Here is a 25,644-nt window from a genome sequence, read left to right as displayed (position 1 = left end):
GCAGTCTCAGAAAAAAACATATGCAAGCACACTACCGATACATGGGCTAAATGCATATCCAAACAGACATGGTGCACCTTCTACACTCTTTGTTTTCACTCATTCTTTCACCCAGACTGCAATCCATAAACATTTTAACGGCGATTCTTTGGACTTGGCCCAGAGCAGGGGTACTGACGGCTGCTGTCTGTCTGGCCGTAGCCTGGCCGCCTCGCCTCAGTCCCTTTCCCTGACTCGGTACCTGTGGCTCTCGGGCCTCGTTCCAAAGCACCAGCCCAGAGCTTTGACCCCCAGGGGGGTACTTTAAAACACAAATGCTCACACAGGAGAAAAGATGCTGAGGACATCCACTAAACTGATGGGACCCAGGTGGCACTAAACTGCAGAGTGCAGTGTGATAGTTCATACTGACAAGCCAGTCAGAAGGTTGGCATTTACGTGCACAAAGGCTTGATAGAGCCGAGGAGACAAGAGATCAGCAGCAGCACTCTAGTGTGAGTTTTACTTGCCTTTGGCTTTACCCCTTAAAATGGGCCTATACTCGCACAGAATACATAAACGCCTTGAGAGAAGAGTGGGAGCACATTGTGATAACCATAAGTTTTTCTAGTGTTTTCCAATAACTATCCTAAATGTCCATGAATCATTGAACTGTCTTACACTATGGCTATTTGGTGTGTATCAGAATGTGTTGGGGAAATACTAAATTACTAAGCTAAGGACCCTTGGACTAAACACCTCCCTCTTGCAACTGGATCCTGGACTTCCTGACGGGCTGCCCCCAGGTGGTAAGGGTAGGTAACGACACATCCGCCACTCTGATCCTCATCACGGCGGGCCCCTCACGCGAGCATTGCAAAATAAATTTAGAGATTTAGATTATGCAATTATTTCACCCCCACTGCTCGCGCGTGGCAACGAGCGTCTGCGTTGCCAAGGGATAAAATAGAAGGCAGTTCTCTTTCTGATGCAGATCGCGCTGCAAGTCCTTCCTCTCCCATCTCCTCATTGGTTTATAGAAGCAGGTACTCGCATGCCATCTCCTCATTGGTTATACCCATGTGGGTGACTGAAAGACATGCGAGGTCAGTGGCGGTAATGCCCCTAATTTATGAAAGTTGTCAATCGCAATATAAAGTCGAGAAGAAAAAGCCTGGAAGGATGAGAGACGACGCGAAACGACGACAGTAAAAGGTGGGCTGAGCATGCCCCCATTCTCATTGACGGGGCTGGAGGGGAGCAGGTTGAGAGCTTCAAGTTCCTTGACGTCCACATCAACAAATAACATGGTCCAAGCACACCAAGACAGTTGTGAAGAGGGCACGACAAAACCACCTATTCCCCTCAGGAGATTGAAAAGATTTGGCATGGGTCCTCAGATCCTCAAAGTTTTACAGCTGCACCATCGAGAGCATCCTGGTTAACTGCCTTGTTGGTTAAGGGCTGTATCTGGAGCATGTGCCAAATACAATTAGATTTGGAATAGGCATGACGGCTCTGACTTGGCACCACCAGGCTCACTCTCGGAGGGAGCTGTGTCCGTTTAAGTAGTGGGCTGGCGCTAAATCACAGCCATGCAACTTTGGCACATAATTAAAGAGAAGACAGTCAATCAATCGGGTCTCCTACAAAATATTAGTGTCTTTGACACTGGATGCAATGACACTTGGTTAGGGTTTTTTGAGATCAGCAGGGAGACAAACGACAAAAACGCCTTTAAGCAGGTTATTCTGAGCATCGCCAGCAGTCTGGTGTGGCGTTCTTTAGATCCATGCCCCCTCGACAGACCGCGAGCTGGCAGATGGTCTCTGTGCTGGGCGCGTGTGTGTGTGTTGCTCTGCTGTGCCCTCTACCTCACCCCAGACGGCCAGCCTTTGATGTCATCCCTGTTCTCCCTTGTTTGCCCTGATTGATCAATTGTGTTCTGAATGGCCTGGTTCTTCTGCAGGTAGGGTATGTGCTGCAGCACCTGTTACAATATGACCGCATGTCGTCCCCACCAGCCGTCCTTAAATTTGACCTGAATGTGTTCCACGAGAGGTTGCTTTGCTGCCCAAACATCAGAACTGGTTTAGCTGTTGTTAATGAGAGCACAGCAGAGTTCCCCAGTGGACAGACAGTGGTTGTAGCTTGTTGGGGAAAGGGTTGGCTACCCATTGGGAAGAGATGCAGGTATTGCTGAGTGATTTAGTGCTTTTTGAGGTCTGTTTCAGTTCAACTATTACAAAATAATCACAGACTTCGGTTTATTAAAAACAATTAATGGAACTCCTATGATGGTAATGACTGCATTACTGCTTATCACTTAAACCATAGTTTATTCACATTACTTTAATAAAATATTCGTTGTATATATTACATTTGTTTTATTTGATGACTTTATTATTTCATTCCAAGTCATCTCATCTCTGTAGAGCTGCTGCCTATGCTATACGACAAAATCACAGTTTTAGTAGTTCTTCAATACTTGCGATCACTTAGATCATGTATTTTCAGGCAGAGATATATTGCGAAGCAGTCAAGCAACTGCTCTCTCCCTCTCGATCACATGATCACCGAGTCTACAAAACATTAAGAACAACTTCCTAACATTGAGTGTGTCCCTCTTTGCCCTCAGAATAGGCTCAATTTGTCATGGCATGGACTCTACAAGGTATCAAGCGTTCCACAGGGATGCTGGCCCATGTTGACTCCAATGCTTCCCACAGTTGTCAATTTGACTGGATGGCCTTTGGGTGGTGGACCATTCTTGATTCACACGGGAAACTTCAAACTCAGAAGCGTTGCAGTTCTTGACACATACCGGTACGTCTGGCACCTACTACTATACCCTATTAAAAGGCTCTTAAATCCTTTATCTTGCCTACTCACCCTCTGAATGGCACACATACACAATCAATTTTTTCTCGTCCCAGTAATTTAGGTACTCCTAAATAAAAATTCCAGGTCGCACAGCAAAATATTTAGCAACAAATATGAGTAAAATGGTTGCACTGTAGTGCCATGTCTGAGAGAGACTGCGCATTGAGCTCAGAGAGAAACCCTGAACGAAATGGAATTCAAATAATTGAACCAATGACGGTCAATTACTTGTTTATAAAATGAAAAATAAAATGTTCAATTGCTCAGCACTAAATGCAAGAAAGTGAGAATGAAAGGAGGGCCCCTTTCAGAGAGTGAGATGATGATGCTGCTGATTATTGGCCTAGTACCTGCTTGCTTCACCCTGAAAGGTAGTCTTCCACGTTGTTTCAGTGTGCATGCCTTTTCTTTTAGAATACACACACACACAGACACACACACACACACAGACACTCCGACGGAGAGATACAGACAATTCTACTTTTGCAAGGCCCTGCTTTTTATCACCAGCTCTTTGGGTTCCATCTCTGTTCCCCGAGCATTAAGGCAGTCTTCACATCATTGAATATTTTATTGTACGCTCCGAGCCAAATACTGACACGTAAGAGATTAGTTCCATATCCGTAACGCACTCGGAGAAGAAAAAGCAGGAACACAAGTCCATGAACGTCGTCGGTTATGCTGTGAAAGAGAGAGAGTGGAAATGTTTCCATCGCCTCCCCTCCCTCCCTCCACCCCTACCCCCACGGCACTGCTCGAACAAGACCCCATCGCCATTCTCTTCAGCTGCTGTTCAACTCAATTATCTGAATGGCTGAGTACTAGCCTGTACCCTTTTAATAATGGCATGTTGTGTTTAGGAGTTCTCTGCAAGCTGGCAATTACAATGGTGGGGGAGGAGGGGGCCACATTAAACTACCCCCCTCCCTCACCTGCCTTCCTCTGCACCAAGCCAAATTAAATAGTAAAGGTGACTCACTCTCACCTCCTTTCTCTTGCTCTCCCTTTCCCCTCTCAAGCTCCCTCTATACTCTTGCTCGGAGTCAAGCTTCTATTCTCCTTTTTATTTAGTTTTGGTTGTATTTTATATGTCTGGTATTATTTTTACAGAACGATGTGCATATGGTAGTTTATGTAAGATATTTTGTGTGGTAATCCTGCTTTAGTCACATATGCTCAAATTGGTGGCTCAAGCTGTCATGTCTGAACAATTGCTTGTTTTCTCTTAATCGTTTTGTATTTTTTTTTTTATATATACAGTGGGGCAAAAAAGTATTTAGTCAGCCACCAATTGTGCAAGTTCGTCCACTTAAAAAGATGAAAGGCCTGTAATCATAGGTACACTTCAACTATGACAGACAAAATGAGGGGGAAAAAATCCAGAAAATCACATTGTAGGATTTTTAATTTATTTGCAAATTATGGTGGAAAATAATTATTTGGTCAATAACAACAGTGAGGATCTCTGAATGATCCAATGTTGACCTAAATGACTAATGATGATAAATACAATCCACCTGTGTGTAATCAAGTCTCCGTATATATGCACCTGCACTGTGATAGTCTCAGAGGTCCGTTAAAAGCGCAGAGAGCATCATGAAGAACAAGGAACACACCAGGCAGGTCCGAGATACTGTTGTGAAGAAGTTTAAAGCTGGATTTGGATACAAAAAGATTTCCCAAGCTTTAAACATCCCAAGGAGCACTGTGCAAGCGATAATATTGAAATGGAAGGAGTATCAGACCACTGCAAATCTACCAAGACCTGGCCGTCCCTCTAAACGTTCAGCTCATACAAGGAGAAGACTGATCAGAGATGCAGCCAAGAGGCCCATGATCAGTCTGGATGAACTGCAGAGATCTACAGCTGAGGTGGGACACTCTGTCAATAGGACAACAGTCAGTCGTATATTGCACAAATCTGGCCTTATGGAAGAGTGGCAAGAAGAAAGCCATTTCTTAAAGATATCCATAAAAGGTGTCGTTTAAAGTTTGCCACAAGCCACCTGGGAGACACACCAAACATGTGGAAGAAGGTGCTCTGGTCAGATGAAACCAAAACGGAACATTTTGGCAACAATGCAAAATGTTATGTTTGGCGTAAAAGCAACACAGCTCATCACCCTGAACACACCATCCCCATTGTCAAACATGGTGGTGGCAGCATCATGGTTTGGGCCTGCTTTTCTTCAGCAGGGACACGGAAGATGGGAAGATGGATGGAGTCAAATACAGGACCATTCTGGAAGAACCTAATGGAGTCTGCAAAAGACCTGAGACTGGGACAGAGATTTGTCTTCCAACAAGACAATGATCCAAAACATAAAGCAAAATCTACAATGGAATAGTTAAAAAATAAACAGACCTGAATCCAATCGAGAATCTGTGAAAAGAACTGAAAACTGCTGTTCACAAATGCTCTCCATCCAACCTCACTGAGCTCGAGCTGTTTTGCAAGGAGGAATGGGAAAAAATGTCAGTCTCTCGATGTGCAAAACTGATAAGACTTACAGCTGTAATCGCAGCAAAAGGTGGCGCTACAAAGTATTAACTTAAGGGGGCTGAATAATTTAGCACGCCCAATTTTTCAGTTTGATTTGTTAAAAAAGTTCGAAATATCCAATAAATGTCGTTCCACTTCATGATTGTGTCCCACTTGTTGTTGATTCTTCACAAAAACACAGTTTTATATCTTTATGTTTTAAGCCTGAAATGTGGCAAAAGGTCGCAAAGTTCAAGGGGGCCCGAATACTTTCGCAAGGCACTGTATGTACCTGTTCTTTCAGGATGAAAATAGCAGTCATGTTATTTGTCTGTGTTTCTGCTGTTCCTGTAATACCAACAGATTGTGTTGTCGTGAGAGTATTGTTCATAGAAATTCAAATCTCCCGACTTGGAAAAATATCAATGTTCATTGGGGCGGCAGGGTAGCCTAGTGGTTAGAGCGTTGGACCAGTAACCGAAAGGTTGTTGGATCGAATCCTCGTGCTGACAAGGTAAAAATCTGTCGTTCTGCCCCCCAGTTAACACAGTGTTCCCCGGTAGGCCGTCATTGTAAATAAGAATATGTTTTTAACTGACTTGGTTAAATAAATAAAATATGTATCAAGGGATACAGACTGCGTTTTCCTATTTCAATGTGTTTTTTACACCACTGGTGAAAGGGGATCGTGTAGTGGAAAAAAATAATATTTTTAGGTTCTGAGGAAAATGCCCTCTTCCACTTAGTCTTCTCCCTGTGGTGTGCTCCAGTCAGCTACCTCTGAACATGCCTCACCCACCGAAGTGTTATTGCAGGCCCCCCTCCCTCCCCACCAGACTGGACTCCCTGTGCGTTTTTTGAGTCCTTCGCCCCACCCTTCGTCTCCTCTTCTCCCCAACTGGGACACCATTGGAGCAGGGGGAATGTGATGGCCTTAAAGTGGATGAACTTCAGGCTGAAATGACCCCATTTTAGTCAGATGCTGTTGCCATGATGCCAATTGCTCCCAAGTGCATTGACGCTCCGTTTCTCCAGTCGCAGCGCCTTGTCATCTTAACCTTAACAGTGGTGTAACTTTGTATCCCCTGTGAAACTTGATAGTGAGGTCACACGGTACAGTCAAGGCCTCTAATCGCTGTGAGTATTTAACGCCACAGATATAATGCACGGAATGCCCTCTCCCTTTGTTTCCTTTGGATTGCTCTGGGAGCTGGCATTATTTTTCAATAGAATACGTAGTAAAACCGTAAAACCTCCATTGTGAAATGTACTGTGTCTGTCTGTAAAATGCATGTATAATCTATAAGTAGAAGCCTAAGTGTTGTTGTTCATTAGTTTGCTCCAATTAGACGAGGAATGGTAGGGCTAGGGGAAAATATAATTTCAAAAGTTTGGACACCTACTCATTCAAGGGTTTATGTTGTAGAATAGTAGTGAAGACATCAAAACTATGAAATGACACATACGGAATCATGTAGTAACCAAAAAAGTGTTAAACAAATGAACATATATTTTAGATTTTAAGATTCTTCAAAGTGGCCACCCTTTGCCTTGATGACAGCTTTGCACACTCTTCACATTCTCTCAACCAGCTTCATGATGTAGTCACCTGGGATGCATTTCAATTAACAGGTGTGCCTTGTTAAAAGTTAATTTGTGGAATTTCTTTCCTTAATATGTTTGAGCTAATCCGATTCATGAGGAATGTTTTTCAATCAGTCTTGAAGGAGTTCAAACTGATGCTGAGCACTTGTTGGTGGCTTTTTCTTCACTTTGCTATCCAACTCATCCCAAGCCATCTCAATTGGGTTGAGGTCGGGGAATTGTGGAGGCCAGGTCATATGATGCAACACTCAATCACTCTCCTTCTTGGTTAAATAGCCCTTACACAGCATGGAGGTGTGTTTTGGGTCATTGTCCTGTTGGAAAACAAATGATCGTCCCACTAAGTGCAAACCAGATGGGATGGCGCATCGCTGCGAAATGCTGTGTTAGCCATGCTGGTTAAATGTGCCTTGTTGTAAATAGATCACAGACAGTGTCACCAGCAAAGCACCATCACACCACCACCTCCATGTTTCACAATGGGAACCACACATGCGGAGATCATCCATTCACCTTCTCTGCGTCTCACAAAGACACATCGGTTCAAACCAAAACTCAAAAATTGACTCATCAGACCAAAGGACAGATTTCCACCGGTCTAATGTCCATTGCTAATTTTTCTTGGCCCAAGCAAGTCTCTTCTTATTGGTGTCCTTTTAGTAGTGGTTTCTTAGTAAAAATTTGACCATTAAGACCTGATTCATACAGTCTCTTATGAACAGTTGATGTGTCTGTTACTTGAACTCTGAAGCATTTATTTGGGCTGCAATTGGTGAGGCTAGTAACTCTTATGGACCTGTCCTCTGCAGCAGAGGTACTCTGGGACTCCCTTTTCTGTTGTAGTACTCATGAGAGCCACTTTCATCATAGCGCTTGATGGTTTTTGCGACTGCACTTGAAGAAACTTTCAAAGTTCTTGACGTTTTCCACATTGACTGACCTTAATGTCTGAAAATAGTGATGGACTGTAATTTCTCTTTACTTATTTGCACTGTTCTTGCCATAATATCGACTTGGTCTTTTACCAAATAGGGCTATCTTCTGTATACCACCCCTACCTTGTTACAACACAACTGATTGGCTCAAACGCATTAAGAAGGAAAGACCATTCCACATTAACTTTTAACAAGGCACACTTGTTGAAATGCATTCCAGGTGACTACCTCATGAAGCTGGTTGAGAGAATGCCAATAGTGTGTAAAGCTGGCATCAAGGCAAAGGGTGGCAACTTTGAAGAATCTCAAATATAAAATATATTTTGTTTTGTTTTACACTTTGGATACTACTTGATTCCATACGTGTTATTTCGTAGTGTTGATGTCTTCACTATTATTTTACAATGTAGAAAATTAGTAAAAAAATAAAGAAAAACCCTTGGAACTTTTGACTGGTACTGTATATTTTACAAAATAAATATGGGGGATTGGAAATTATGCAGACAACAACAACAACATTGATTGAAGCCACAATCTAGCTGCAATTTTCAAGCTGATCTACCCCCTAAAAAATAAAAATAAATACTTAGTTTGAAAAACCTAGGGCATGTTTAGTATCATGGTGGACACACAATCGGAGAGGAAATGGGGTTTAGTAGTATTCAGTATAACAGCACATTGCTGTTCTCCGTTAAGGGAAATAGACTGGTGACTACAAGTGGCTCTAAAATGTCAATTCGCTCTGCGCCTACTGGCTAGGCAAGGTTTGCACATTCTGAATGACTCATAATTATTTCTTCAGGGTCGAAATATGTAGTAGCTATTGAGTTTTTGATCTGATCTGTCTAATTTGTAAGCCAATCTCAGTCATTTAAGATAAGGGACCCGGCAAAGTGGAAGATATTGGTTGTGTTTGCTCATGGTTAGAGAGGAAGAGAAAAGGTGCGGCAGTCTCCCTGCGTTTCTGATTTGAGGAGCCAGCGAGTGAGTGTCATTGATCTGGATGTTTTTAAGATGCGTGCTGCAGCCCGAGCCATCCCTCGTGTTTCATAACGGCATCGCTGATTCAAGAAGACGTGCAATCACAAATCTCACCGCTGTCCATCTCCCGCTCAGAGTTCTGAGAAAGGGCTGACATGCAATCGACACGTTTCCGCTGTGCACCTTCAATTGACTCTTGCAGCCCTATTTTTCCTACTTTGTTCTTATTGACTGTGCTCCATTTTATAGTGAGAGTATATTTATTTTCGCCTCAGTTTGTTACAAAACAGTCTAGACTTGTTGCGGTTTGACTGAGCCAAAAGTCAAAGCCAGTAGTGTAAAGATTGGCCTAATGGATAGTTAAGGAAACACTCAATTTGCCCTTCCACCCCATGAGGCTTTGCCAGAGAGGGTTGGAGGTGAGAACCGGGTTATGGGAGAAACAACCCTCTCAACCACAGCCTTAAGAATGTATGGCATCTGGTATGTAATAAAGTACCGGTATGTCGTCTCCACAGGGAACCCTGCTAATGGATATGATAAATGGTTAGTGGTGAAGCCCATGCCTGTGGTTCTAAATGCACGTTCATGAGTTTCAAACAGGACACTGTGACTACAAGTGCCATTGAGGATGAGCAAGTCCGCATGCTTCGATCATAGACTTAAACAATGGGCCCCGAAAGAGCTGTTTGGGGATGTTGATAACGCCCCTTTTCCGTCTTATTGTCCACTGTAAATTGAGATGCGCACCACTTATTTTTCAGCCATTTAAGATAACAAATGCAGCTGTATAGATCCCTCAAACTCAACTCTGGACCTCCAAAGCCAGTTCCGCTGTATTTAAAATATGTAAAAAAAGATTCCCCTCTCATCGGGGACTGCTTTAGTCACGGAACACCAGGTGGGTTAAATTAATTATCAGGTAGGACAGAAAACCAGCAGGCTCCAGACCACGTCGGGTCAGAGTTGAATACTGCTGGTATAGACTACAGAGGAAGCTCATGTTTTGGCAAGTGGTTATGATCAGGGCTGTGTGAGTAGTGCGTACTATGGTGCCTTGTCTCTCTTGAGTGTCAGTAAATGTCGTCAGGGCAGACAGGGTACAAACCACTTAGAGCAATACAGAGAAGAAAGCAGGTAGGTATGCCAGCACTTGGCCTACCATCTGTTAGCTGGTGATTATTTAATTGCTTCTTAAGTCTGTGTTTGTTGAACCGATGCCACAGATGGGCCGATTCTAATAACCTCTCAACTCATCTTAATTAATCTGTGTTGCTGTGCTTTTCAGCACAAATGGGTTTTCCACTGTTGCAAATCTACAGGCGCAGTGTGAGTGCTATTGGCGCTCAATGTGCCACTTTTTTTTTTTAGGGGGTGGCGGTGTGTGCGAGTGTGACGGCATTTTCAGAGAACTGAGCCGAGGTTTCAAGGAGGCCAAACTGCCATATATGTATCTCTATACAATGGTGGACTAAGAGTTGTCTGCAGTTGTTTGTTTCCCCCAGCTACATTTTAAAATGTATTTTTTACGTTTTTTACGTTATTCTAAAATGAATTAAATGTTTTGCTCATTTATAAAAAAATAAATAAACATGTCATATTTACGTAAGTATTCAGACCCTTTACTAAATACTTTGTTAAAGCGACTTTGGCAGGGATTACAACCTCGGTCTTCTTGGGCATGGCGCTACAAGCTTAGCACGTCTGTATTTGCAGTTTCTCCCATTATTCTCTGCAGATCCTCTCGAGCACTGTCAGGTTGGGCGGAGAACGTCACTGCACAGCTATTTTCAGGTCACTCCAGAGATGTTAGATCTGCTTCAATTCTGGGCTCTGGCTGGGCCGCTCAAGGACATTCAGAGACTTGTCCCGAAGCCACTCCTGCATTGTCTTGACTGTGTGCTTAGGGTCGTTGTCCTGTTGGAAGGTGAACCTTTGCCTCAGACTGAGGTCCTGAGTGCTCTGGAGCACGTTTTCCTCCAATGATCTCTCGGTACTTTGCTCTATTCATCTTTCCCTCGATCCTGACTAGTCTCCCAGTCCCTGCCGCTGAAAAACATCCCCATGGCATGATGCTGCCACCACCATGCTTCACCGATGCTGCCGGGTTTCCTCCAGACCAAAGAGTTCAATCTTGGTTTCATCAGACCAGAGAATCTTGTTTCTCATAGTCAGAGTCATTTAGGTGCCTTTTGGCAAACTCCAACTAGGCTGTCATGTGCCTTTTTACTGGGGAGTGGCTTCCATCTAGTCACTCTACCATAAAGGCCTGATTGGTGGAGTGCTGCAGAGATGGTTGTCCTTCTGGAAGGTTCTCCCATCTCCACAGAGGACCTCTAGAGCTCTTTTCAGAGTGACAATCGGGTTCTTGGTCACCTCCCTGACCAAGGCCCTTCTCCTCCGATTGCTCAGTTTGGCTGGGGGGTCAGCTCTAGGAAGAGTCTTGGTGTTTCCAAACTTCTTCCATTTAAGAATGATGAAGGCCACTGTGTTCTTGGGGACCTTCAATGATGCAGACATGTTTTGATACCCTTCCCTAGATCTGTGCCTCGACACAATCCTGTCTCGGAGCTCTACAGACAATTCGTTTGACCTCATTGCTTGGTTTTTGCTCTGACATGCACTGTCAACTGTGGGACCTTGTATAGACAGGTGTTTGCCTTTCCAAATCATGACCAATAAATAGAATTTACCACAGGTGGACTCCAATCAAGTTGTAGAAACATCTCAAGGATGATCAATGGAAACAGGATGCACCTGATGCACTCAATTTCGAGTCTCATAGCAAAGGGTCTGAATACTTATGTAATTCAGGTATTTGTTTTTTGTTTGTAATACATTCGTCATTATGGGATATCGTGTGTAGATCGAGGATTTTTATTTTTATTTAATCAATTGTAGAATAAGGCTGTAGCATAACAAAATGTGGAAAGTCAATGGGTCTGAACACTTCCTGAATTCACTATGCATCAATGAAGGTGTAACAAAAGATTTCTCCTGTAAAAGATCAATGACTGTGAGAGCTCCTGACGTTTTAATTGGTAGTGCTCGTGATACATCTCTGGGAAGGCAAATCCTATTGTTTTCCTTTACAATCCATTTGCGTAAACTCTGCCTCCTATACGCATGGATCACGACGAGCCGATGTGTCAATCTTGCCATTCCTTAGCTTATTTCCCTTTCTCTTAAACCTTTACCAACCTCTGTCTTCTGGTCCTAGTATAGTATACTTCCTCCTCACGCTCTCTCGTCTGTTCACTGCCTGTTCATTGTTTACAGCTAATGGGGATATGGAAGCTGACAAACACTAGTGCTGTGGATGTTTTCCTGTAGCAGGACCCTCGATAGAGGTGCGCACATACACCCTCTTTTCATTTTAAAATGGATATTAAAATGTATATTAATATCCTGCCCTGGTTAAATAATGCACACGTTCTTCTAGAATGAATTGAGTGTCATCTTGGAACATATTTTTGTATTTGTCTGCTGTTTTTCATGGCTGGGTAACAAGGTTACCAGTATCTGGTGATGTCTGTTCTTCCACCTCTCTGAAATTAAGATTAATGAGGAAGTGCGGGTGCCAGCTGGGACCAAAATAGATTTTGTAAATTGGCTCTCTGCTGAAGTTTAGAGGGGGGGACAGTGGGATGAGCAACATGCTTTCTGTAATTCTCACCTTCTAGCCTTACAACGGACACACATCCAAGCTAGTATGGGTGAGTTCTCCGGACTGCATTCCTTCCTAGCCCTTTTCCACAGAAATCGGTTCCTTATCGCTGAACTCCCACAGAGGCCTAGGTTGTATGTTTGCTTCTCCCACTGAAAATCTTGTGGAAAACCAAAGCTTAATTCTACATCAAACTACAGTTGATGATGGCTGCCTCTGAGGTAGAGGGGAGCTGATTAACTTCTTGACACTACCCATCCCTGTCGCGGGATCATTTTCGTCAGCAACCGCTGAATAGCATAGCGCAACAGTCAAATAATATTACAAAAAAATATTAATATTCATGAAATCACAAGTGCAATTTTGCAAAACACAGCTTAGCCTTTTGTTAATCCACCTATCGTCTCAGATTTTTAAATTATGCTTTACAGCGAAAGCAATCCAAGCGTTTGTAAGTTTATCGATAGCCTAGCATAGCATTATGTACACTTAGCATCAGGAAGCTTGGTCACGAAAATCAGAAAAGCAATCAAATTAACCGTTTACCTTTGATCTTCAGATGTTTTCACTCACGAGACTCCCAGTTACACAACAAATGTTCCTTTTGTTCCATAAAGATAATTTTTTATAGCCAAAATACCTCCGTTTGTCGCGTTATGTTCAGAAATCCACAGGAAAGTGCGGTCACGACAACGCAGACGGAAATTCCAAATAGTCTTCATAATGTCCACAGAAACATGTCAAACATTTTTTATAATCATTCCTCAGGTAGTTTTTAAAATATATATTCGATAATATATCAACCGAGTGTGTACGTTTTTCAATAACAGCGGGAGGAACAATGGCGTCTTTACTCTGTAGCGCAAAAACCCACTCTGAGAGCCCACACCTATCCACTTACGCAATGTGATCTTTCACGCTCAAATAAAAGCCTGAAACTGTGTCTAAAGACTGACACCTTAGGAAAGCCAGAGGAAAAAGGAATATGGTTGATATCCCTTTAAATGGAGGATAGGCATGCATTGGAACAGAAGGGTTTCAAAATAAGAGGCACTTCCTGATTGGATTTTCCTCAGGGTTTCGCCTGCAATATCAGTTCTGTTATACTCACAGACAATATTTTTACAGTTTTGGAAACTTTAGAGTGTTTTCTATCCTAAGCTGTCAATTATATGAATATTCTAGCATCTGGTCCTGAGAAATAGGCCGTTTACTTTGGGAACGTTATTTTTCCAAATATAAAAATGGTGCCCCTAGCTTCAAGAGGTTAACTGGAAATGAAAACAATACAAACGGTTCAGAGGAGAAAGTTAAGCCTATTCATTTCACGGAGTGGCTCTGGTTTGCTCCACTAGTCAAATTATGTGCATTGATTGCAGCTAAACACAGGTAGGCTATGCTATAGTTTAACACCATTTGCTAAAAATATTTGCTCACTGTACATAATTCAAAACAACACTAACTCCAGACCTAAATGCATATCCCCGTGAAACCGATTGAGATCAAATGGTTGGTATGTAGATGCCACATGGGTGTTTCACTGGTAAAACTTGAAGAATTATCATAAAAAATGTACAGAAATGGGAAGGGAGGGTGACCACAACAATTGGTGCGTAAAGTAGAGGTTTTGAAACACAACGCAGATTGTGATTCGGATCTTCAGATTTTGGGAAAAGGGACCCAGGGCGACGGGACGTGGCGGCTACCTACAAGATCTGCAGCCTCTGCCATGATTTAATACAGTGCTATTGTCTCAGATCCTCTTTTCTTTCAGGAAGCAACCTGATTAACTGAGGTAGTGGGCAAATGAACCAGGGGAGGTTTTGAGTTTCTTAAAAGGGTTTTAGTTTAGACATCCGGGTTGTGTCTCGCATAACGGACATATCTGCACACCCACGCTCCGAGCAATCCACTTAAGGAGTCCGCATGCTTTCCAGCCGAAACAGTTCGATAGAGTTCGTGCATATTAGATGAATTCTTGACTATTTTGAGGAAGTGCATACTGGCTACGTCGTCTCAAAATGGGCAAATGGTACTATTGCTGCTTTTTCTCTTTTTTTTTAAGGGAAAGGTCTTAAGGGAGTATGCGAGCACACTCGTTTGGTTCGCCTAGCCGACTTCAGCTAGCCGGCAGCCCAACTGAAAGCATGCTGACGACTTAAACAATCATGTTAGCCCTGGTCTAATCGCCGGTAATGGAACAGATGGCTCCCTTAGGCTTATTTAAACAAAACCCCCAACATGGGTAAAGAAAAGGCATGTATGCGTGTGCTGTTTGTGCAGTTGGTTCCAATCAATAGAGCAGGATGTGAAGCTATGGGATCAGGATAAGTTTAGTTGTGTGTGTATGTATACATCGTCCTCTGGGGGGGGGCCTACCTGGCATCACTCAGACGGCTGGCTGGCTGGTCTCAGCCAGATAGAAGCTGTTTTAATGAGTTGTTGTGCGTTGTAATCCAGGCGGGTCAAGGGCACAGCAATGTCAAGGGTGTCATTATAGGGATTATGAATTAACCATTTTAAAGACCTTTATCTCATACTGGTCCGGGTGTGTAGAAGTGCCACTGTATGCTGGATAGTGCAGTCTTGTCATTGGTTAACAAAGGCAGATAGACTTTGTATCCTCCCAACCTCTCTGAAAATAAGATGTTAGGTGTGACTTGCCACAACTCCGATGACCGTAGCCTGAATCTCTCTCAAATTCAGAGGCCATAGCAAAAAAAAAAAGTGGCAATGTCCTCTAATAAAGGTAAGATTTGTGTGTTCCCCCAGCCTGCCTCTGTCTCTGGGTGATATCTGTCAGTTGTTAAAGCAGCTATAAATAGCGGCCTTTTGCCGTGTTGTGCAGCCTAATTAAGAAGGGGGACGAAGGTGCTCCCAAGCATCTGGGTTTGGCGCTGAATGGCTACCCCGTTCATACACACTAGTATTTGCTCACCGCTTCCAATTATCCCCAGTAACGTGGTATGTCTTGTGTGATCCTCCAACATCCAAGGGTACTCCCACAGGAATCACAGACTGAAGTTAATACAACTTTAAAGGAACAATCCCTGAATTTTTTTTTACAAGTTTTTAAAAGAATACAAAAAAAAATCACTTAACAAAATAACAAATTCAAATAAATCGCCTCCCAATAACAAATTCAAATAAATCGCCTCCCAATATCTTTCTGAAGGCTGGGGAAGAAATATACATCCCACTTTTAGTAAACCAGTGAAGAATGTAGATTTGTGTCTGTCTGAGACAGTCATGTTCCAGTCCTCGCTTGATTTATGGTAATAGCTCTGGCGTTGTGTTTCCAGAATCAATTTAGCCAGTTAAAAATTGGACACAGAATGGCTAAATGGTTCCTATTGCTGTTCCCTAAGTAATTGCCTCGGTCTTCGCTCCTAGGGGAATACTTTTGACAGAGACAGTGGATGGAGATGAGGGTCAGCATGTTTAACATACAGATAAGGAAAATGATGGCCCGCAAACAGATGTTTGACGAACAAATCAGTCTCCCAAAAATAAACAGTGGGCCTCTGTTGAATTTCAAAGTCTTGATGTTGACCCTCGACCACAATTATTGCCCACCTTTGAGCTCGAACCACTGTGACTTTGACAGCAAAAAAAAGATGCATGTAAACCCATTTAGCTTTGCTTTATGCGCATGGTCTTCAAAAGGGTTAGACAGGAAGAAGGTGAGAAAAGGGAGCACTTCTGCTTACTCTGCTATGACTTTTAATTGAGGTTAGGACTGGCCGAATTATGGCCTAAACTCACCAAACGCGAGCATGTGAGGCATGTGTGATTTATTTTTAGAATTACTTGTTTTGAATTATAATGACCCAACCGAAGTTGGCATGCGTGTTGTCCGCTTTGACGCCTCGCGTAATTAGAACGTGTCTCTATTTTTGTTTCATCACTGCCGCAGTAGTCACACAAAACAATATTAACTTTTTTTATTTTTTTTTAGCTCATTTGATTTGGAAGAGGTAGCATATACAGTGCATTTGGAAAGTAGACCCCTTGACTTTTTCCATATTTTGTTACGTTACATCCTTATTCTAAAATTGATTAAATTGTGGGGGGTTCTCATCAATCCACAGACAATGACCCATAATGCAAAGCAAAAATGTTGTTTTAGAATTTTTTCAAATGTATAAATAAATAAAAGAAACTGATCACATTTACATAAGTATTCAGACCCTTTACTCAGTACTTTTTTGAAGCGCCTTTGGTAGCAATTACAGCCTCGAGTCTTCTTGGGTATGACGCACTCTCTCAACCAGCTTCACCTGGAATGCTTTTCCAACAGTCTTGAAGTAGTTCCCACAAATGCTAAGCACTTGTTGCCTGCTTTTCCTTCACTCTGCCTTCCAACTCATCCCAAACCATCTCAATTGGGTTGAGGTTGGGTAATTGTGGAAGCCAGATCATCTGATGCAGCTCTCCTTCTTGGTCAAGTAGCCCTTACACAGCCTGGAAGTGTTGAGTCATTGTCCACTAAGCGCAAACCAGATGGGATGGCGTATCGCTGCTGAGTGCCGTGGCAGCCATGCAGGTTAAGTGTGCCTTTAATTCTAAATACATCAGACAGTGTCACCAGCAAAGCACCATCACACTTTCTATATGCTTCACGGTGGGAACCACTCGTGCGAAGATCATCCATTCACCTACACTGCGTCTCACAAAGACATGGCGGTTGGAACCAAACATCTGAAATTTGGACTCATCTTCTGTATACCACCCCTACCTTGTTACAACATAACTGATTGATTGGCTCAAACAAATTAACATTTAACAAGGCACACCTGTTAATTGAAATACATTCCAGGTGACTACGCCATGAAGCTGGTTGAGAGAATGCCAAGAGTGTGCAAAGCTGTCATCAAGGCAAAGGGTGGCCACTTTGAAGAATCTGAAATATAAAATCGATTTTTATTGAACACTTTTTTTTTGTTTACTACATGATTCCATATGTGTTCATCATTTTGATGTCTAAACTATTATTCTACAATGTAGAAAATAGTAAAGATAAAGATAAACCCTTGGATGATTAGGTGTGTCCAAACGTTTGCCTGGTATTGTATATTGTGAACCGGTCATAATAAAAATTAAAAATAAAATTTAGATGTTTTTTTTTTTTAGGCCATGTCGCCCTAATTGAGGTGACAGACAGAAATGATCACTTGCACAACATAAGGTATAAGGCATTTGAAGTGGCGGCAGCACCGCCTCTTCGTTGCACACTGCAGGATGCGATATGTTCTAACTCAACAACACGACTATCCCACAGCGAAATTCCAGTGGAACGCTATATTCTTCTTTCTTTTTCAAATGAAAATGGAAATTGAAAGAACAAGAGTTGGCCCTTTGTTGTTGTTGTTGTTGTTGCTCTCAACCTGTTGTAGTGGACGTCACGTCAACACTCCTCTCAGATTGACTGGAGACCTGAGCGCCACAGCAGCAGGTGGATCGGTTGTACCCACTGGAACTGATTTAGCCTCCTACCTTTTTGTTTCGCCGTAGTGCTTTATCGGAGTGTGACTGCATGCTGGAACCACATTTGCTACATCCGTCTCTAGCCGCAGCAGTAGTTGGATTCGGTCTGTCTGTCTGTCTGCTTGTCAGGCCATCTGCGGGCGCGATATTTCATCATGGTCACAGATGGATTGAGTGCGGCCCAATTCAATGATGCATTTTATGAGTCAAGTGGTTGTTGAATGTCACTGGAATACTGACGAGTGCTCAGCAGTTATGGCTGTTTTCAGTTTACGGTCTCTGTTTCATGTTTCATATTTGTTCTGTTTCAGTATAGCATTCAAAGTGAACTACATTGCACAAGCGTGCAGTGGTGTATCATATTGGATTTAGACCCAACCCCCCGGTCTTTATCTCTGAAAACACAGACGTTTTCCCCTGTCCCCTGCCCTACTTTCTTTTTCATTTCGGGAGACAAACAGGACACCTCCAAACGGGCAGTAATCCCCTTACCCTCACGCCGGAGTCAGTCCATAGGGGGGTTATGTCAGGGGTACAGCTCACCGGGTTAGCACCGTCCCAATGACAGGAGATTAACACACATTAGATAAGCAGCGGGGTGGGCTCTCCGCTCACACCAAACACTGGCCATGCTGTGCATGGGGGGGGGGTGAACCCGCTCCTCTGTCCAAGCAAGTCCTCTCTAAGGGTTGGCAGAGGGACCGGCAGAGCAGTCGTGGTGCTTATTGACGAGTGTGTTGACACATAACCCTCAGTCCCCGCGGTTACTGTATATCCACGGGGCCGGGTTTAGGGTCGTGCCATATTTGTGTGGATGGGTGGCGGGCAGATAGAATAAAGAGAAAACGATACCTTTAAAAAAACATTTAAAAAAAGCTTTAGGGCCTTAATGTACGTGTGCCAAGTAGCCTACAGCCTAACGCCAAACGCTTTTGGGAATGAGAAGAGAAGGTTAACATTTTGTCCTTTTTAGCCTCCGCGGATCAACGTCGGAGTTGAATTCAATAACAGGAAAGCTGCGAAACGGAGAGTTGAAAATAAAGAAGGGTAAGTCATGTCATGTTTGGGCTAGATTTGGTGAAGTGGTACAAAAAAGTTAGATATCAGTGATATGTGTGACGATTTGTGAGGCGCGATACAAAGTTTGACTTGTCACAAGATGGGGACTTCAAATAGCCCTTTTGGCACATCAAGGGAACTGTAGCCTACTGTTTAGATGGGTACATCTGGACACTGATTGTAGGTCTATAACCTCTCACATAACCTTACTATTCACTCCAACAGAATTAAGCATTCCTTGTAGTACAATTATACACCAAATGTGGGCAAAAATTATATTTCTTTCTTCACAGAATTCACAGTTATATACCACCTGTAGAGGTGCTGTTTTATCCACATCATAAAAGCAGTTTTTTTGTGTGTTTAAACCACATAAAATATGTATCCAAGCCAAACTGAAGTCTTATTAGAAACATGTTGGGTCATTTTCAAAGCTTTCTATTTCCTTTACAACCGGTCAAACGGATATCATTTTGGGCAGCAAATATTTGATTTTATTTATATATATATATATAAATCAAATATTTTAAATATATAAATATTTATTTATTTATTTATTTATTTTTCTCCCCAGTCCCAAAACGTCTTTTTGCTCCGCAAAAGAAGCAGAGAGGACAGAACTTTACCGACGTCAACTAGATTGAAGCACTCATTTATCGATTTATGACATCATTCTGGTGAGCAAAGGGTTTATTTAGTATTCTAGGGCAACTTGTAATGACAGAAGAGAAACGGCATGTTCCTAATTCTAGGCAAGTTGACTAACAAATAGCCTACCAAAATGTTTAAAGTGATAAACGGATACATATCTAAATCAGGCAAAAATAAATCCTGCATCCTCTGTCAAAATCGTTCCGCCATCTGACTGTAGAATACAGTCCCTTTTCTCTATCAGCAATTAGGGTCCGGGTCTCAAGATTTTCACTATCACAAATCGTCGCGCGGTTATGGGTGGGTTATTAGCAATTGCAGGCGGGTGAACAAACAGCTGACCCGTGCACCACTATTGGTGGTACAGTGTGTGCTGGGCTGGCGGACTGTGTGTGTTTGTCACCAGATGTAAGCAGCGCGTGTGTGTGTGAGCTCAGAGCCCGGCTTAGTGAGGCTGGTGGTGAAGTGGTGCTAAAGCTCAGAGAGTAGAGCAGAGCGCATGTGGAGGTAGGCAGCAGCATTAGCTAGCAGAGTGGAGAGTGGAGCACGAACAGAGACTGGCCTGGCAGGGGCACACACATGCTGCTGGAGGGCCCTCGAAGGTGCAGAGGTGGACATGGGAGGATCGAGCTCTCCAGATGCGCTTCACAAGGTACTGTGGCTGATGCTTTCCTGCAGAGTAGCTCCATTGAGGAGAAAAGGGATTGATTGGTCTTATGGAGGCTAGGCACTTACAGTTCCTTCAGAAAGTACTCACACGCCTTGACTTTTTACACATTTTGTTGTGTCACAGCCTGAAATGAAAATGGATTCAATTGAGATTTTGCGTCACTGGCCTACACACATTAACCTACAATGTCCAAGTGGAATTGTGTTTTTAGAAATGTTTACAAGTTAATTAAATGATAAGATGTATTGTCTTGAATCAAGTATTCAACACCTTTTGTTATGGCAAGCCTAAATAAGTTCAGGACAAAAGATTTTGCTTAACACGTCACATAATAAGTAGCATGGATTCACTCTGTGTGCAATAATAGTGTTTAACATGATTTTTAAATGACTACCTCATCTCTGTACCCCACACATACAATTATCTCTGTAAGGTCCCTCAGTCCAGCATTGAATTTCAACTGCAAAGACCAGGGAGGTTATCCAATGCCTGGCAAAAAAGGGCACCTATTGGTAGATGGGTAAAAACAAAATTAAAAATGTAAAGGGGACATTGAATATCCCTTTGAGCATGGTGAAGTTTTTAATTTCATTTTGGATGGTGTATCAGTACACCCAGTCAAGACAAAGATACAGGTGTCGTTACTAACTCAGTTGCCGGAGAGGAAGGAAACCGCTCAGGGATTTCACCATGAGGCCAATGGTGACTTTAAAGCAGTTACAGAGTTGAATGGCCATGATAGGAGAACTGAGGATGGATCAACATGGTAGTTACTCCACAATACTAACCTAAATGATAGAGTGAAATGAATGAAGCCTGTACAGAATATTCCAAAACATGCATCCTGTTTTCAATAAGGCACACAAGTAAAACTGCAAGAAATGTGGCAAAGAAATTAACTTTATGTCCTGAAAACAGTTATTTTTGGAGCAAATCCAAGACAACACATTACTGGGTACCACTCTTCATATTTGTAAGCATGTGATAGGATACCCATCAACAGTGATAATGGCAAAATCCTAGAGGAAAACATGGTTCAGTCTGCTTTCCAATAGACACTGGGAGACAAATTCACCTTTCAGCAGGACAATAACTTAAAACACAAGGCCAAATATACACTGGAGCTGCTTATCAAAAGGACACGCAATGTTTCTGAGTGGCCTAGTTACAGTTTTGAATTAAATCGGCTTGGAAGCCTATGGCCAAGACTTGAAAATGTTCGTCTAGCAATGATCAAAAACCAACTTGTCAGATCTTGAAGAATTGTTTGAAATTATAATGTGCAAATATTGCCCAATCCAGGTGTGCAAAGCTCTTAGAGACGTACCCAGAAAGACTCACAGCTGTCATCGCTACCTAAGGTGATTCTAACACGTATTGACTCGGTGGCGTGACTATTTATGTAAATTAGATATTTTGTTGTATTTTCATTTTCAAAACCTTTTGCCAAAATGTCTAAAAACATGTTTTTCCCTTTGTCATTATGGGGTATTGTGTGCAAATAGAATGGGTGAGGGAAAATGTTTTCATCCATTTTGAATTCAAGCTGCAACACCAACAAAATGTGGAACTAAGTCGAGGGTTGTGAGTACTTTCCGAAGGCACTGTATGTTCTCTCTGTAGGCTTATAATGAACAAATGTTATTCACTGGTTCCCATTGAATCCTTTAGAGTTCAAATTGATGAATTATGTTTACTGGAAATGTTTTGGATCCATCTATGCAGGTGTCCCATGTTGGACACCAGGTTGTGGCCACTGACTCGGCTCTGTCGGTCTTCATCTGCCGCTTGTTTGCGCATTTTGCTCTCGTCTAGATAAACAGGATTAGATATTTAGGATTACACTTCCCTGACCCTCTCCGTATTGTGCTGGTCTAGGCCTTTTCAGATTTGCTAATGCTTTGTTTTAACCCTGCCTCAGACCCAGACCAACCCAATGTCACATTGATTGATATCCAATTGGGTGGCTGATGACCTGGGGAGAAACAAATGATTCTGTGTCTCACAGCATTTGAATGGATATTGGTTTTATATTCAGTGGCTTTTCTTGTCCGTTTTGAAAATTGCTTCTCCATGGGCCATTTCATGGTACACCTTTTTAGAACAGCCTGAATCTGTGCATAACAATAAGAAATTGCACTATTTAGCAAGCAAGAATAGTGACTGCGCTAAATGAATGGCTGCGTGAAGGCAGTTAAACAGCGTTGTGTTTGTGGCTGACTTTTATTGCCAATTAATAAGCAAGTGAGGACAACTGTGTAAAAACCTAGGGATTTCATTTAGTTTTTCAGTCCTACCATAGTAAAGACGACACACTCTAGTAGTTATTATGGTGCTCTACATTCATGGCATGTCATATTAAGAGGCACAGAACTAAGAAATTCCTTTGTGCAATAGATAAAAGTTCAGCGCTGGGATTTCAGGCTCCTCAGTCAAACAGATTTAGATGCTATCAGAAGGCATTGGCACTCTTAATACCATTTAAAAAAAAAAAATTTTTTTTAACTTCTGTTTGTTACAGCGGCTGATCGCATTTCTCTGCACGATCTCATCTGAAGTTTTGCAGTGTCTGTTTTCACGGGTGGCAGTTGCCAGCTCTCCACAAGATAATTCAAATTCATATGGAGACCGCAGACTTTGTGGTGATGTCTGATATAGGACACAGTTTGACTTCTGCGTTCTGAAGGATGACGTGGTTGTGCTCTTCCTTAGAAGTGGTAGCTGGAACAGTTGATCCAACCAAAAGCTTTTTTTCCCCCTTTTTTTTCGGCCTCGTTTTCACATCGATTATGTCCTCCCCCTATTTACTTAACCCTTTACACTTGTGGGAATTGACCTATATGTTTTTGTGCTAAATTGTCATATTTGTTACGGAAGAAATATGAAATGCACATGCGTAAATGACCATGGTAGCAATTGAAAGGGAACAGTTTGAGGATAATGGGGAAATAACATGAGCGAGGTGCTGAATTTTAGACCGGCTGTCAAGTCAAAAACCCTTACAGCGCTGTGGAGCGCAGAGCCGGAGCTCTGACGTCATGCATATCATGTTACTGTAAGTCCAATGTAGGTGTTTATCTGTGCCCAAATCTGCCATTTTCAACCCGTATATGTACAGATACTGCCCCACAGTCAGCAATATTTATGTTCTTCGTGTATGTGTTGGCAGAAAAATTCCTCACTCGTGTGAGACTTCTATGGTATGCCGAATATCTCAACTCTGGTCCATGTGGAGGATTCCAGACTCTCGTAAGTCATATCCCTCCCTCTGTGATGTACGTTGACCTCAACATGCATTCGGTCTGTGTGTAACAGCTTATGTTGTCCAGTTAGCATGGGTCCCTCTGCAATGGCTATTCACCTGGGTCGTGTTTAGCCGTAGCAACCCGTTTGGTTCCTAACCCATCGTAGTTAAGCTGGTCCATCTGTAAACCTAAGCCACGGTCTTATTACCCATAACCCAGACAGTCCAACGCTGTGATGATTCAGAAACGTTCACAGTTTCTAGTGAAGTGAGTCAGACCTCGGTGATGATAGTAGTTTGTCCGAAGCAGAAACATTCACAACTTACAGGGAAATGAATCAGACCTACGTGATGATAGTAGTTAGTCCGAAGACTAATTAGCAGCAACTATCCCAGTGCCTTAGAATACAGAGCCTGGCTAATTGCACATAATCAGTGGCTGGCAGTTGCATTTTAGTACAAGCATTAACATCATGAGCACATTCCTCACTCTACACCAGCTCTCCACTATTTCATTTCCTTTTAGCGACGTATTGATTGCGAGAGCTGCAATAACACAACCTCTGGAACAGGAAGCAACATCCGTGTCCACATCCTGCTTTTGAAGAGGTATTTTCTAAAGTGTCTCTCACAACATGCTGCTCCTCGTCCTGCCGCCGAACCACTCCCTCTGCCCTGTGTCGACTAGATCCACCCTGACTTCTTCTTTTTTTTTAGGGGTACAGTGGAGACGAAAGTTGAGGCAGGAAGGGAAGCCCATTAAAACCTGCATTAGTCTCAAGTCTGCTAACCCCCTCATGCTTGAGCAAGGACCGGATTCTCAGTCCGTCGTCATGTGCTTCAAACAATGTATGTCATTGTGAAATGGCACTGGGCCCAGGGGGAGTAGGCCAGGGTACACGCTGTGAATCTGAAGTTGGGGCTGCCTGAGACTAGGAGAACGCAGTCCTGCAAGGCTAGCCACCCAGGGCCAGCGGCCAGGGATTGTCTTGTAGCCCAAGCCTCTGGCGCAGTTACCCACGGTGCTCATTACAGGAAGTGTTCCAGTGTTACTGGCTCTAACGCTCCAATCAGTGGCTCGCTAATAGTGTTGAGGTGCGACACCTTTGTTTTTTCACGTTACCTTTTTCATTTCAGTAGCCCGTCTCCACTGTCCAAATTTGCTTTGAAAATAAAAAAAGAAAGGATTGAGAAGAAGCCTTGACTAAGATGAAGCAAAAGGCAGAGAGGCTTTGAAGACTCGATCTTTGAACTTTTTTTTCTGTCTTAAATTATTCCACTGTGTCATACAGCCCCTCGTATGCAAGGAGAACTCCGTCTCCTAAATGTGTTGATATTCTAACCTCTTCCCTCTTCTAGTCTCTATTCTCCAATAAAATCCCATTGATTGGTTGAATTGGATGACCAGTAATTCCAGCACATTAAGATCTCTGACCGTCTATTACGTTCTAACAACGCGATTGATTAGGTGCAGCGGCGTTCCAATTTGAACTACTTTAAGAAGGGTAGTTGATACAGATTCCTCACATACCTGAGGTTATCCTGACATTACATTCAAACAATTAAAATAGGCGGCCTACGTTTTAAAATACAACTTCTTGTCCTCGTTTTGATTAGCCACATTAAAGATGATATTCTTGGAGTTGGTGGGACATGAGTCCGTACTTAATGGTTCTCTCCACATCTGTTCCTTAATGTGTCGTAAGGGCCTTTGTACTGTATGTGGGTCAGGGGGAGAGCTAAGAGTGTATTGCTGTCCCTCTCTAGGAACACATGATGCATGACGTATGTGATGCCCTGAGGGTAGGGTGTGTGCTATGCTAGCACTGATCATGCTCCTAGTGTGCGTGTGTGTGTGTGTGTGTGTGTTTTTTCCCCGGAGGCCCCCAGCTCCTTTTCACGTCTGTCAGAACTCTCTGACTGCAAGAAGAAAAGGAAAAAAAAGGACTTTGGGAACTTGGGAGTTGGTGACTTATTGGTAAATGTCAAGGTCCTCATTTT

The 25,644-nt window shown here is 42.8% G+C and overlaps 1 protein-coding gene across 4 annotated transcripts in view; it reads left to right on the top strand.

The window, feature by feature from the left end:
- LOC118390553 (bifunctional heparan sulfate N-deacetylase/N-sulfotransferase 1-like) overlaps window positions 1–25,644 on the top strand; it is a 107,768-nt gene that overhangs the window by 38,205 nt on the left and 43,919 nt on the right. Inside the window, exon 1 of one of the 4 annotated variants that reach the window (XM_035781229.2) lies at window positions 20,243–20,381. The exons of the other annotated variants lie outside the window; for them this stretch is intronic. The gene's annotated coding sequence lies outside the window, so the exon portion shown is untranslated. Of the gene's footprint in view, window positions 1–20,242; window positions 20,382–25,644 lie in introns of those variants that run through there. 4 annotated transcript variants of the gene reach the window in all.

The sequence above is a fragment of the Oncorhynchus keta genome, chromosome 11, assembly GCF_023373465.1.
Source record: "Oncorhynchus keta strain PuntledgeMale-10-30-2019 chromosome 11, Oket_V2, whole genome shotgun sequence".
NCBI lineage: Eukaryota > Metazoa > Chordata > Actinopteri > Salmoniformes > Salmonidae > Oncorhynchus > Oncorhynchus keta.
Note: the sequence above shows the minus strand (reverse complement) of the source record. Positions and strands in the feature narration are given on the sequence as shown.